Source organism: Lepisma saccharinum, chromosome 20, assembly GCF_977018435.1.
Source record: "Lepisma saccharinum chromosome 20, izLepSacc3.1, whole genome shotgun sequence".
NCBI classification, from domain to species: Eukaryota; Metazoa; Arthropoda; class Insecta; order Zygentoma; family Lepismatidae; genus Lepisma; species Lepisma saccharinum.
Window position 1 is genome coordinate 63,909,789 of NC_139248.1, and position 12,911 is coordinate 63,922,699.

Below are 12,911 nucleotides of genomic sequence, written 5' to 3' on the forward strand. Positions count from 1 at the left end.
GATGACAAGATTAAGCTTATTGGTAAGTTTGAGCTGGGGTGGTTGTTGCGTTTGAGGGCTGCGAGGAGTTGTCTCGAGTTGTTCCTCGGGAGCTGACAGAAAACTTCACATGTCGAACGGGCATATGTTGAAAGAAGAAGAAGGATTTTACACATGCACGCAGGGAGAAAGGAAGAATGAGAAGAAAAGAAAGAGGAAGAAATATAGAATGAGAAGAAAATGGAGTGGGATAATTATGAAATTCCCTGACATTTCCAGGTTATCCAGTCCAAAAATGAAATTTTTCCAGACATGTTTATCATCATGATTAGGGCTCGAAAGTTGAGGAAAAATCCTTTTTCTTTCCTAGTGTCCGAAGACGAGACCCAACATAATATATGTTCATTTTGGGTCATTGTAGGCCAGAAAAAGGTGGGTTTTATTTGTCCATTTTTTTGCCTTTTTCGGCGTTTTTTGGCTTATTGGTCCCTTTTTAGCATTTTTTTAGATCTTAAAGGCTTTTTTTTTGCAACTTCACCTTCTTTCGACTACATTGTTACTGCCCATTCTCAATTCGAATCATCGTCAGTTCATCACCTCTTAAACATCCTTTCTGTAGTAAAGAAATAAAAAAAGGAAAGAAAGAAATATATTTGAACCATCCCTGAAACGAGAGAAAAACATTTTTGGACGACTGAAGCAGGTAGGGTACAAGATCCTTTAAGAGTAACTTGTGTGGAAGGTCACGCTGTAAGTGGCACCTTTCTCTTGTTTTGAAGCTTTCTGCACGGTGTATACGACCAGACAGCACGCGCCCGCAAAGATCTCAAGTCAGTTAAGGAGGTGCCGGGCATATTCATTAAATATGTAATCAAAACTGAAGTTATTAATTATTTTGGATGACATTTATACGTCCTTTTTTCCGTTTTTAGGTCCTTTTTTGACATTTTTAGGTCTTTATATAGGTTTTTTTTTTGGCAATTTCCGAAGCCTTATCATGATTTTTGCTTTTGAACCTTGTGTTTTTCAATTACTGTAAATATATAATCCGTTAATTATTATGAATATTCACTTTCACAACTTTTCTTTAGCAAATTTCTTTCTACACACACAAGAACACGTGAAAATTCGAAGAGCAAAATTTAAAATTACAATCGGCATCAAATGTATTGGGTGCTACAATCACGTGCATCTAGCCTTCAGGCTAAGGTAACAGAGGTACATGATTTCACCATAACAGATCTCCAAACACAATTCTTCATTTCTGGCGAATTTATAGTGTCGTAGAAAATGCTGCTTTTTGCTTAGTTATATTTAAAGGTGAATTAACTGTTTTCCACCAACGATTTTAGGGTGGCGTTAAAGGATGTAGTAATACTACATTGTAGTATACCATTTCTTAAATTCAATTTTCTTTTATGGAAAAAAATCATCCCTGGAAGAGATGATTTATTTTCTCCAGCACCCCCAACCTCCACCGTAAATTCGCAAAGTGCTGTTAGGGGCCTTGTTTTTTCGGCGTTATTTTTCTTGCTTTTCGGTGGTTTTCCCTAAAATTTGCGTTTTCATTTTAGCACACTTTTCTGCGAAATATGCCTAAAGTTATAACTTCATTGTGCTCTTAAACAAGTATTTCAATGTATAGGTCACATGGCCTACGCCTGCTCCTGACACTTTCATACGTTGGTAATGTTTTTAGAGGAAGTAATTTTCACATTACTTCTCATGCAACAAATGCCGATGTTGCGGCTCCCGTGTGACGGAAGGTGCGCACTCAATCACCCGCCAGAATCCCACACCTATGCTAGGTGATACAAAATGTTCCAATAGAAGGTGAAAAATCATGAGAATCTTCTATTTTCACCTGGCTTGATGCTGCTGTCGGAATTATTCCATGTATAAAACGCACCATGGTTTTTTTTTGGGGGGGGGTATAATTATTTTTGTAAAAGTGCGCATTATACACGTAAATATGGTACAGTTTATTTTTAAAAGCCTAAACCACAAGGAATGTTAAATTTTCGCAGAAATATTTCTTTTTTAAGGACCAAAAGTGAAAAGACCAGAATGTGCATTTTATGCCGAATTCGCGATTTCAAATGAATGAAAGTAGTTGTCGAACAACTTAGTGGCTGTTGCTATTTAATATTCGCAATTTATTTGCACGTATTTAGAACTTATTTGCATGGGTGTTAATTAATTCGCATGTATTTAGAACTAATTTGCATGTACTTAGAATACTTTACATTTATGTATTTGCTTAATTATAACTTTTTATGAATATATAATTATTTATTTTATGAATAATATGTATATAGAAGGTAATTAGAGGTACTAAACGCTATGCATATGGTTTTTATATTCATTACTGCAAAGTATGTAATGTGTCAATCGATAATATTAATGTTTATAATATTGAAAATAAGAGTTTATGGTTTATGAACCGCTATGAAAGGTGTTAATGTACGAAAGAAGACGGTCCCGGTACTCGAACCGCGATATGCAACGGTAATAAATGGTTAGGCCTATAGTGTACAATGTATGCAATAATGTATGTTATTATGTTATGAAAGACGATGGTTTGAAACAGGAGACGGTGAACTCCGCGCTGAGGGTAGACGAGAAAGGAATTTGGGGGATGTGCGGTCAAGGTCAAATGACGTCAGAACAAAGAAAGAACCCGATTGACCAATCAGAAATGGTTTTTTCAAGGTTAATTAGAACGCAAGAACAGGGGAAAGGTATGCAACGCCATAGGGCAGAGGAGGGATTGATCCAGACAACAAAGGATGTCTGGGAATGCGCAGCAATGGTCAATTTTTTGAAACTGTGCGTCGCTTGCATGCTAGAACATGTTTCTGTCTAAGTAGGCCAAGGTTTTCTACAACACTAGAACAAAGGATGTCTGAGAATGCGCGATGTAGGTCAAATCTCTGAAGCTATGCGTCGCTTGTAGAACCGGTTTCCGCCGCCAATTAATATTCCGCTCAGGGTTGCCCCAAGGCACAGGACGCTTTAGCGCGGGTTTTGGGCTAGAACGCTTGCATGTCAGAACAGGTTTCTGTCTAAGTAAGCCAAGGTTACCGAGAACAAAAGAAAAAAGGATTTTTGGATACCCAATTAGATTGGAGCGAGAATTTTACCTTGAACAAGGAGAACGAAGCGTAAGGGTTTTTTTATTTGTACTATGAAGAAGGGAGAGCTATCAGGGACGGGGCCTACAGTTTTCACCATTTGCTTTTATCACGGGGTAACGAACCTAGGACCCTTTGATTATTGATTTAGGTAGTAAATTTATGTTACTGTGTGCTATTTAACATAATATTGAGTTTATTTTTTACCAAACTTTGACTTTATGTCAAACATTTTCCCAGCTTATTTTTATTTTTATTCAAATAACACAATTTAAACGATTCTAGCAAGAGTTTTTATTATATTTTCAACACACAAACTGCGTTCTTCAATTTTTAATTGTTTATTTTTCAAGTTTTGGACACACAAAGTGTGTCTTGTCAACTTTTAAATTATTATTTTAAGAAAAAAAAACACAATTCAATTTGTTCAGGAAATATTTTTAGTTACATTTTCGATACACAAAGTGTGTGTTCTCAACTTCTATCTGTTTATTTCACAAGTTTAGGCTTATTATAACCAAAATAATACAATTCAATCTGTTCAGGAAAGACTTTTAGTCAAATACCAGTTACACTTATATCCATTTCAGGACAAATGATGCTAAAACTCTCAAATTTACTGTCAACTCAACAACTACTAGCAAAGTTTTAGTATCATTTGTCCGTAATTAGATATAGTGTAACTTGTTATGCGTGCCAAACACAAAATCTTCAACATATTGTACTATGTAACCTCAATTTTGAAAGCTAACTGAACTCTAGAGTTTCGAATTACATATAGTAAAGGCCTCTATAATGGTAAAATACATCCAGTCTGTAAAATTGGAATTTGATGCCAAAATTGCCAATTAACCGCTCACCGTTGAAACTTTAAATACAATTTGCAAGAGACCTGTTTCAACTACAGGGCTGGGCATGGTCTCATTTGAAACCTTATGAAGAGGGCTTTCATTTGATATAGCTACAACATGCTTGGTGTTCTTGCGAGAAACAAATTTTGAAAGATTTTTCAAAATTTTATTTTACAATTTCCAAAAAACGAAATTTTCAAAAATTTTACACATATTGGTACACATCTACTGAAGGTTCAGTCAAAATTTCAAGGTGGTATCTTTGGTATAATATGAAAAGCGAATTCCTTTCAAGACCATGCGATGATTTAAGTTAACATATTTTACGGGTACATATGTAACCACATTATAAAAGTCTTTATTTGATGAAATGTATGATGCTTGTGTCATCTCCTCTTGCTTCAGCTGGTATGTTCTACCGGTGGCTGTTACAGGGTCCATTTTGCAAAGGTCTGCGTGTCTTGGGATTTTAAGAACATCTGGTCGCCTTGGATAACTAAATGACTGTGCTGGAACACAAGGATGCAAGAAAGACACGAGACTTCATGTTCTACATCATCTTTCGAAAGTACACATCCCACTCACCAATTGGCATCATACGCACACGCTACAAAGGGTACATTTTCAACATCTGCATTAACTTTAACAAATTGTACCAAAGTTTCTTCAGATGCAGAAACACTTTAGTCTCCACATTTTCTGTGCTTACTGGTATGAATGCATGAAACCTCTGAGTCCCTGTTACAGCTACAGCTTCACCAAACCGTGTCTGTAAAAGTCTCTCTTCTTCCAAATATTAGCCATTTGTCACATAAAAGAAAGCTATTGATGGAATGTTCTCCTTTCCCCACTCAAATAGCTGGAGTGGTGTCATGATTTGGTTTGAAAGAGGATTCTGGAGACTAGCTTTGGCTGTCAGCCTCTTTACTATCCCTCAAACACCATCACACACTCCCTTACCATGTGCTGTTGTATAAAAATGCCGCAATGCCATCGAAATCTCTATGATGGTTGCACAAATTTGCAAAGTTTTTGCGGTTGTTATATTGCGCTGCTGAACCATCAGAGAAGCAATATACTTTCTGTAAGTTTGGCAGACAATCAATTTTCAAGAAATCTAAAACTTCCTTTGGAAAACATGGACCAGAACTGTGTTGTGAATAAAGCAGTCTGAAATAAAGACACAACTCTTATGTTTTAGAATATCTTCATTGTCCTTAAAATATACTACAAATGGATGAACTGTTGCCATTGAGTTGTTCCAGTGGACCCCTTGTAGTTCATCCTGCAAAATAAATGAGTAATTCTCAGCAAAATCACATGTCACCACAGCTTCATCATGCACTAGAGAACTTTTCTTTTCAGAAAAATATACTTATTGCTGTTTGGCTATAAAATCGTGTCTCTTGAGAATGATCAACTGATTTGAAAAATCTTGATCAAATTCCTCTGTGGATTTAGTAATTGTCTCAAAAGAACAGCAATCTACTGATATCCACTGCTTGCAGGTTATATTTTCAATCATTTCTTCCTCAAGGCTTGTTAGCAAGGCTTCCTTGAAATCAATTATGCTGGAACAGGAATCACACTCATCTAGAAAACACTTCTGTTGTGGTACCCATAACATTATTTTTGCAAGACAATCTTGTTGTGTGTTTAATGGATTTTCATGTCCTGGAAGAGTTATTTTATTTAACTGAACTCCAGCTATCATTAGTTTAACATTTTAATGAGTGGTACAAACACATGCAGTGTGGGTACCACTGGCTCCTGCTATTATGTAACTATTTGGTCTTATTTCTACAAATTTTGAAAACCCAATCTTAAGTAGATCAAAAACTGTTTGACGTAGAGAGCTCAAATTGGTGTCATTATCTTTGCTTTTAATGAGCTTTAATTTGAACATGACTGTTGTGACGTGAATATTGCTTATGTATTTATAATGTGGTTAGGTATGTAAAATATGTTAACTTAAATCATCGCATGGTCTTGAAAGGAATTCGCTTTTCATATTATACCAAAGAGATACCACTTTGAAATTTTGACTGAGCCTTCAGTAGATGTGTATCAATGTGTGCAAAATTTTTGAAAATTTCGTTTTTTGGAAATTGTAAAATAAAAGTTTGAAAAACTTTTCAAAATTTGTTTCTCGAAAGAACACCAAGCATGTTGTAGCTATATCAAATATAAGCCCTCTTCATAAAGTTTCAAATGAGACAATGCCCAGCCCTGTAGTTGAAACAGGTCTCTTGCAAATTGTATTTAAAGTTCCAGCGGTGAGCTGTTATTGGGCAATTTTGTCAATTTTCAAAATTCAATAACTGAAATACTGGCAACATGAAAAATAAAATATTTTCTATATTTCAGATGATAAGAAACATATATACCAAAATTTAGCCAAATCCATGACATCAAAATTTTATGCATTGATTTGTTTTCCCATAAAGAGTTAATGTGTTCAATTTTTTGTGGGATGAACAGTACTCATTTAATAAACGAACGATATAACTCTATAGGAGATTTAAAATTTAAAATTCCCATCTTTTTTGTGTAGAAATAAAATTTTGCAAGTTGTTTTATTTTTCATAGAAAGATTATAACTTTAGTAATTACCTTTCAAATTTGTTAATTGCTTTAAAATACAATAAAAGTTTAAATCCACATTTCACTACACACTGTGGCTCCATCTCTTGACAAGAAAAGAAAGTAGATTTGTTGCAATTATGTCGCCTGTTTAAATTGGCTTATATCTGGTGAATAGAGCCTGTACAGTGACTGGATTTTAGCAGTTGTAGCGATTAGGGGGCAGCTGGGTACCATCGACGCTCCGTACCCCCCGCAATAAGGAGATGATTTTTGTGTTATTTATGAAGATTATGTTCTATACGAACGATTTGTATTTTTAGCTTTAGGAGATGTATTATAGTGGAGTAATGAGAGTTTCTTGATGGGACAATTTATGACGTCATTTTCATTGTTGCCATCTGCATGTGATATGAAGGAACATGTTGTTAAGTTATTTGTGTTTTGTAACTTGCAGCCGTGTTGGAAATATCTGAGATTGAAGGTTGGCAATCCTGGTGTTACGTCAGGCCGCGCGAGATTTACTGCAGACGATGTTTCTGTTCTTGTCAGATGGTACTGGGATTTTGTTTGCAAGGTGGGCGTGCGTTTTTAGTGTGGTAAGTGCCATTCATTGAAATGCATATTGGGGAGTGTATCGACATTTTCAGTATCGTGGCGTTCTTCGGCCGGCCAACCACGTAGCAGAAAGTGCATTGTTTTAAGGTTAGTACTTTTTAAAATTATATATTCTCGTTTGTATTGGAAATGGTTGTGGCATGATTTTATAATACCGGACGGTTGCCCAATTTCATTCATTTTTCGCATAGTCAATAAATTAGGCCTCGTAATCACGAATCTGCAGTTAAAATTTGGCGCTGACGTCATGCACCGGTAACCCCACAAACCATGCACGGAAAGGTTAGGTTAGGCAAACATAGTTAAAATTTGGGGTCGTAGTAATGTCAGGATACGCCAGGAGTGTTAGTTTTGCTGCAGTTTGGGAATTTTTTACGGGAAAAATGAGTGAAAGTAGTCCGGAATAGGAGTTTCTTGTGCTTACGCGGGTCATACTTTGCGATCAAATATCTCCGTTATTTGTGGTTTCCTAACGCTGGAACCACTTTTATATTACGTAAAACGTTGAAATCTGTCGATTAAAAAGAAATCAACGTAATTCTCGAGGGGGTACTGTGGGTCGATGGCCCCGGCGTCCCCGGTGTGGAGGGGTCCACACTTTTTGCAACTTTTGCCCCCGCATAATGCTAAACCTTATCTACTAAGGGAAAGTAAACTGTCCTTGCCTCGTTAGTTTTGGAACCAAATCGCCGCCACTGAATTCTGGTAATCGCAAATCTAAATATGCCGCAAAACACCTGACTCATCTCAAGATAATTACAGGGATCAAGTGGACTGAACTCAAGAACAACAACAACAAAAGAGTTCAAAGTTCATTCAAAAATGACAAGCCGTTAGCTTCAATCACATAAACGTACATTTGACATGAGAGCCCTTCAGATTCCGGTTTCACCCTAATTTTCCAGGTTATTTAATGTAAACAGATAATCATTTCTTTAGTATACATCACAAGCTTTTTCCAGTACTTGCTTATATTTTGTCAATCCATTCTTTCATCTGCTTTCCGTGAGTACATAAATAAATGTGCATAAGCATCGGTAAATCCATTTCAACAAAAACATTGTAAATTACAACACTAAAGCTCTTTTCAGTTCTTACGGCGGGCGCTCTAGAAGCTGACAGGGGAAGTGGGGAAGCGACCAATCCGCGCGATAAGAAATGTAGCGGCCAGTAGAACGAGTTTCACGTAGTACTTTTTCCGGCCGCGTCGTGTCTCTCGGCGCCACTGCTGTTGTCTGGTTGGTATGTTGCGTAATCCCCGCTCCCCACTTCCCCTGCCAGCTTCTAAAGCGCCCGCCGTGAGAACTGAAAAGAGCTATAGTGAACAATAAGTGCAAAAACTGTCGAACATCCATTCATGACACAGTTATCCTGAGCTGTTAGTTGCACACAGTGGCGGCGATTGGGTTCCAAAACTGGGAGGGCAAGGACAGTTTACTTTCCCTTGACAGATAAGGTTTAGCATAGTGCGGAGGCAAAAGTAGCAAGAAGTGAAGGGGGGTGGAACTGCCCACTCCCCTAATCACCGTCACTGGTTACACATCACCTGTCTTACAAGGCCAGCTGTTAAGACCTTTCTTGATTTCTCGTCCACCAATAAATTCGTATTACAAAATTTATCTGTCATGAGATAACACTAAAAATCACAATAACATCTGCGCAATGAAACTGGTCTACAGTTAGTTGGTACAGGGTTTATGCAAAATATTATTAGAACAAAACATTTAAAATCAAAGCTTTCGTTCAATATATTCCGTATCAACAATTATTCTTGAAATATAAGTCTTGCTGGCATTATGTTTTAAACGTTGTATTTCTTTAAAACATACTTTTTTGGGTTCTTCATTAAAACGCCATTTAAAACGTTTAAAAAAAGTTTGTTTCCCAATTCCACCTATACTTAAAAATTGCAATAATTAAAATTTGTTCAAAATATTTACCAAAATTGGTGTGTAAATATTCTTCTCCAATTATATGCATCAATGTACCAAGAAATTTGCTTTAGAATGTTCAAGAATGACATCATAATATTAAAATAGATTTTCTGTAATAAAAATACAGTTTCTCGTGTATAATTTTGGGCAAAATAAATAGAGAGTTTAAATTTGACATAATTTCCAGGAATTAGACTCTGCGAAAGTGTTTTTGCGGACCCTGTGAAATACCAATATGCCGGAAAATTATCGGCGGGTACTTTCCGATACCGAAACATCGGCATCGTTTCAAACCTAAAAAACACACACACATTTTATTCAATTCTGTCTAAGGGTAATATGTATTGTTTAATATAATCTAAGGGTGCGGTGACTTATCGTACACCCTGTACCTGATTCGAATGTTGTAGAACGGGCCACGGGCTATGGATTGCTAATAAAATGATAGCTCAGTGACATCATCAGCCTCATTAATGTTCGGCGACATTATCCGACTGTCGAAATGGGGTTTCTTTCTCAGTGCAGACAATTGGAAAATATTTACAGGGATGTTGTGTCAGATCTGTTAAGGGAAAAGCGCTTTTCTATCAACGTTTCATGTCCAAAAAAAACCGTCATGACGTGGGAATTCGTTTATTGTACACCCGCTTTTCTCCAACGACAATTAAATGTGCAATTTTGACGTTTTTATAGCCCTTCGCATAAATACACTTCCCGCTTTTTTCAATTTTGTTTGTGACATTCTCTTTTCCCACGTCTTTCGTCAACGTGACATATTTTTTTTTATTTTCCCTGGCTGCCCCAATTAAATACTGCATTCATCACGACTGTCCTGATTCGCTCAAACTCTTTCACGTAACCGGATTATCTTCTTTGTTTTACGATGCGAATTCGTCTGTCGATTCGCTCGCAATATGCCCCTGTTTATGGCGGAATGTTTATGCCCTTCTGCGCACAATATGTTTCTGGACGTAACGCGTCTGTTTTTGTTCTCGTGGCCCGTTAGATATTACGACACCGATGTGTCGGGAGCGGGTATTTATTTGCGACAATGAGCGATGAAATAAAATCGCATTTTTTTCCCCGAAAAAAAAAAAAACAACAAGAAATATGCACCTCTAAAACGGGATGAAACTCGACGAGTATTGACAAGAAAAATTGATGTTTGCATTCTACGTCCAAGCGTGGATTGCAACGGGACAATATCGGTGACATTTCTGGTGTTCGAAAAAATTCTCGAAACGACATTCCGTCAGTGATAAACTCATGTTTTTGAAAATATTATTGGAAAGAAAGTTTCACTGGTTTTTATGAGGTTAAGATATCCAAATGCCGGTAATAATAGATCCCAACGAAAAACTAATTGAACAAGAACTTGTAAAGAGAATATACCAGGTGGTTATAAGTAAAGTGACGGTGTTCAGAGTGGTACAGCACGGGCTATAATGAGAGTAGCAGTCTGAAACTTCGTAGATATGCTAATGAAGCAATGCGCTCGCGAATTATGAAAAAAAAATAGTTCCAATTCTCGCCACCAGGGTAAAAATGGCGCTGTAAGCAGTCAAAACTTGGTATAGTTACAGGAAAAAGGCACTATAAATCGCAGAAAACAATACTCTTTGTAATAAAATATCGCTACACTTTCACTATTCGAATTACATGAACATTACTAAAGGAAAAAGCAACAAGCGTCACCAGCAACAACCAGGGAGCTCACACAATGGTTAGGCAATGTCACCGACTTTGACGTCAGAGTTACGGAAAATTCCACGTTTTGACTGCTTACAGCGCCATTTTTTACCCTCGTGGCGAGAATTGGACCTTTTTTTTGCATAATTCGCGAGCGCATTGCTTCATTAGCATATCTACGAAGTTTCAGACTGCTACTCTCATTACAGCCCGTGCTGTACCACTCTGAACACCGTCACTTTAATTATAACCACCTTTACAAACAAGTTACACTTTAAATTCCACTATAATTCATGTCATGGTGTGTGGTGGTATGCTGGAATACTCCCAAATTACTAAAGCCGTGTTTACACCGGGGTTGCTAACACGTTACCAACAAAGGTTGGTAACATTTCGAAAAACACTTGTGAATTTGTTATCAACATCTCATGGTAGCAACAGATTTCCCGTGTTGGCAACAGAAATTCTGTTATCCACAAGAAGTCGGTAAAGATCAAAGTTAGCAACATTTGTTACCAACACGTGTTAACAGAGCCTCTTCGATGTGATCAACATTTCCATGCAACATTAACATTGGTGCTAATTTAAAGATTTACTTAAACGATTACTTACTTACGAGAACGTTGCTTTCAGCAAATCTCTCAAAGCCTCACACACTTCTGGTAGAAACAATTATATTGTCGATTTTGAAATTTTGAAATAAGTTAAGCTTGTGTATGAGTCTCCGCTTGATAAGAAGCGCAAGGTCTTTTACTGGAATAGCTTTTCTGTAATTAGTGTCACGTTTGCCAATTTTATCTCCTATCATTGTTAGTAAATATTCAAAGCCACAACTAGCCATTCTCAAAAAGTTTTTTAAAACTTCCATCACATCTCAGTTTGCCTGATCAATGTCATCTCTATTCGAATAACGCAACAGGTCACTTCCGCTCCTGTAATTAGCTCTTGCCCGCAGTGAAGGTCTCACCCAGATAAGAATATTTTTGGTCTTCTCTCTGCTGCAGCGAGTACAACTTCTTCTGAGGTCATGGAGCAAAATGTTAACAAAAGTTATTAACAAAAATAGAGTCAAACTAGTGTTCACAATAACGTTTTTGTACTGAATACAGATTTACTCCTCTCCCTTGTAACTTCATCTTCAATTTCACAATTTTCCCCAAATTCACGCTATCTTTGAAGTAATACAAAAAGGACCTAGGTGAAATTGTCCCTCTACCCCTTAAAATCCTCCACGTTTAGCGAATTCTCGCTAAAGTTTGCAACTATGTAGCACAGACCTTTTCGATTCCCACCTAGACATGCCTTGTATATGCTGCACTCTGGTGCCGAATGTAAGAAGTATTGTCGCTTGCAGTGTTCGCACAGAGAAGTGAACATCTTCGTGGTATAGTAGCCAACAACCCCTTAGCTGTCAGCTCTATGCAACACGCACCGCAATTGTGTTCAACGCCCTCCGAAATTGGACCAGTTGGTACTATTTTGCTTCTGCATCAGAAACAAGACACAGAAAAAGAACGAAATTGTAGGTATGAGAAGCACAAACTATTAGCTTTCACTTCATATATGTATTTCAACAAAAAATGCAGGAACCAATATAATATAAACGAAAGTAGTGACATCGGTCCATTATCGGCAACTGGTTTCTTAACTTGGACCACAGGTTGCTTAGGTTGGACCGCTCACAAAAGGCCTGGTAGTATGTACATCTACGGTATCTAGACACCTGCAGCACTCACTGCACACACCATTGTGGTATTTACTCCACGTTCGTCGCTTGTAAAAACACATACCTGTGAATTTCCTTTCTTTGCTACAATTTCTTGAGGACGTTTCTGAACTGTGGTGAAACCTGACTCATCCACGTTGAATATTCGGTCAGCTGTAAAACCAAACAAACCACACCTTCTGCTACACTCGTTCAAGCAATAGTCCCCATTTTGTATGCTGCTATAGCCATTTGAAATTACATCTCTGTCCACAGCCCATACTTTCCAATTTGGGAAACACGTGGTGGTCCAACTTAGGAAATTATACCCCGTAATAAAAATATGACGCTGCACAAAGATACGCAACTAAACCATAGTTTTACCACATGTATGGCACTTTTATAATATACTTCAGGA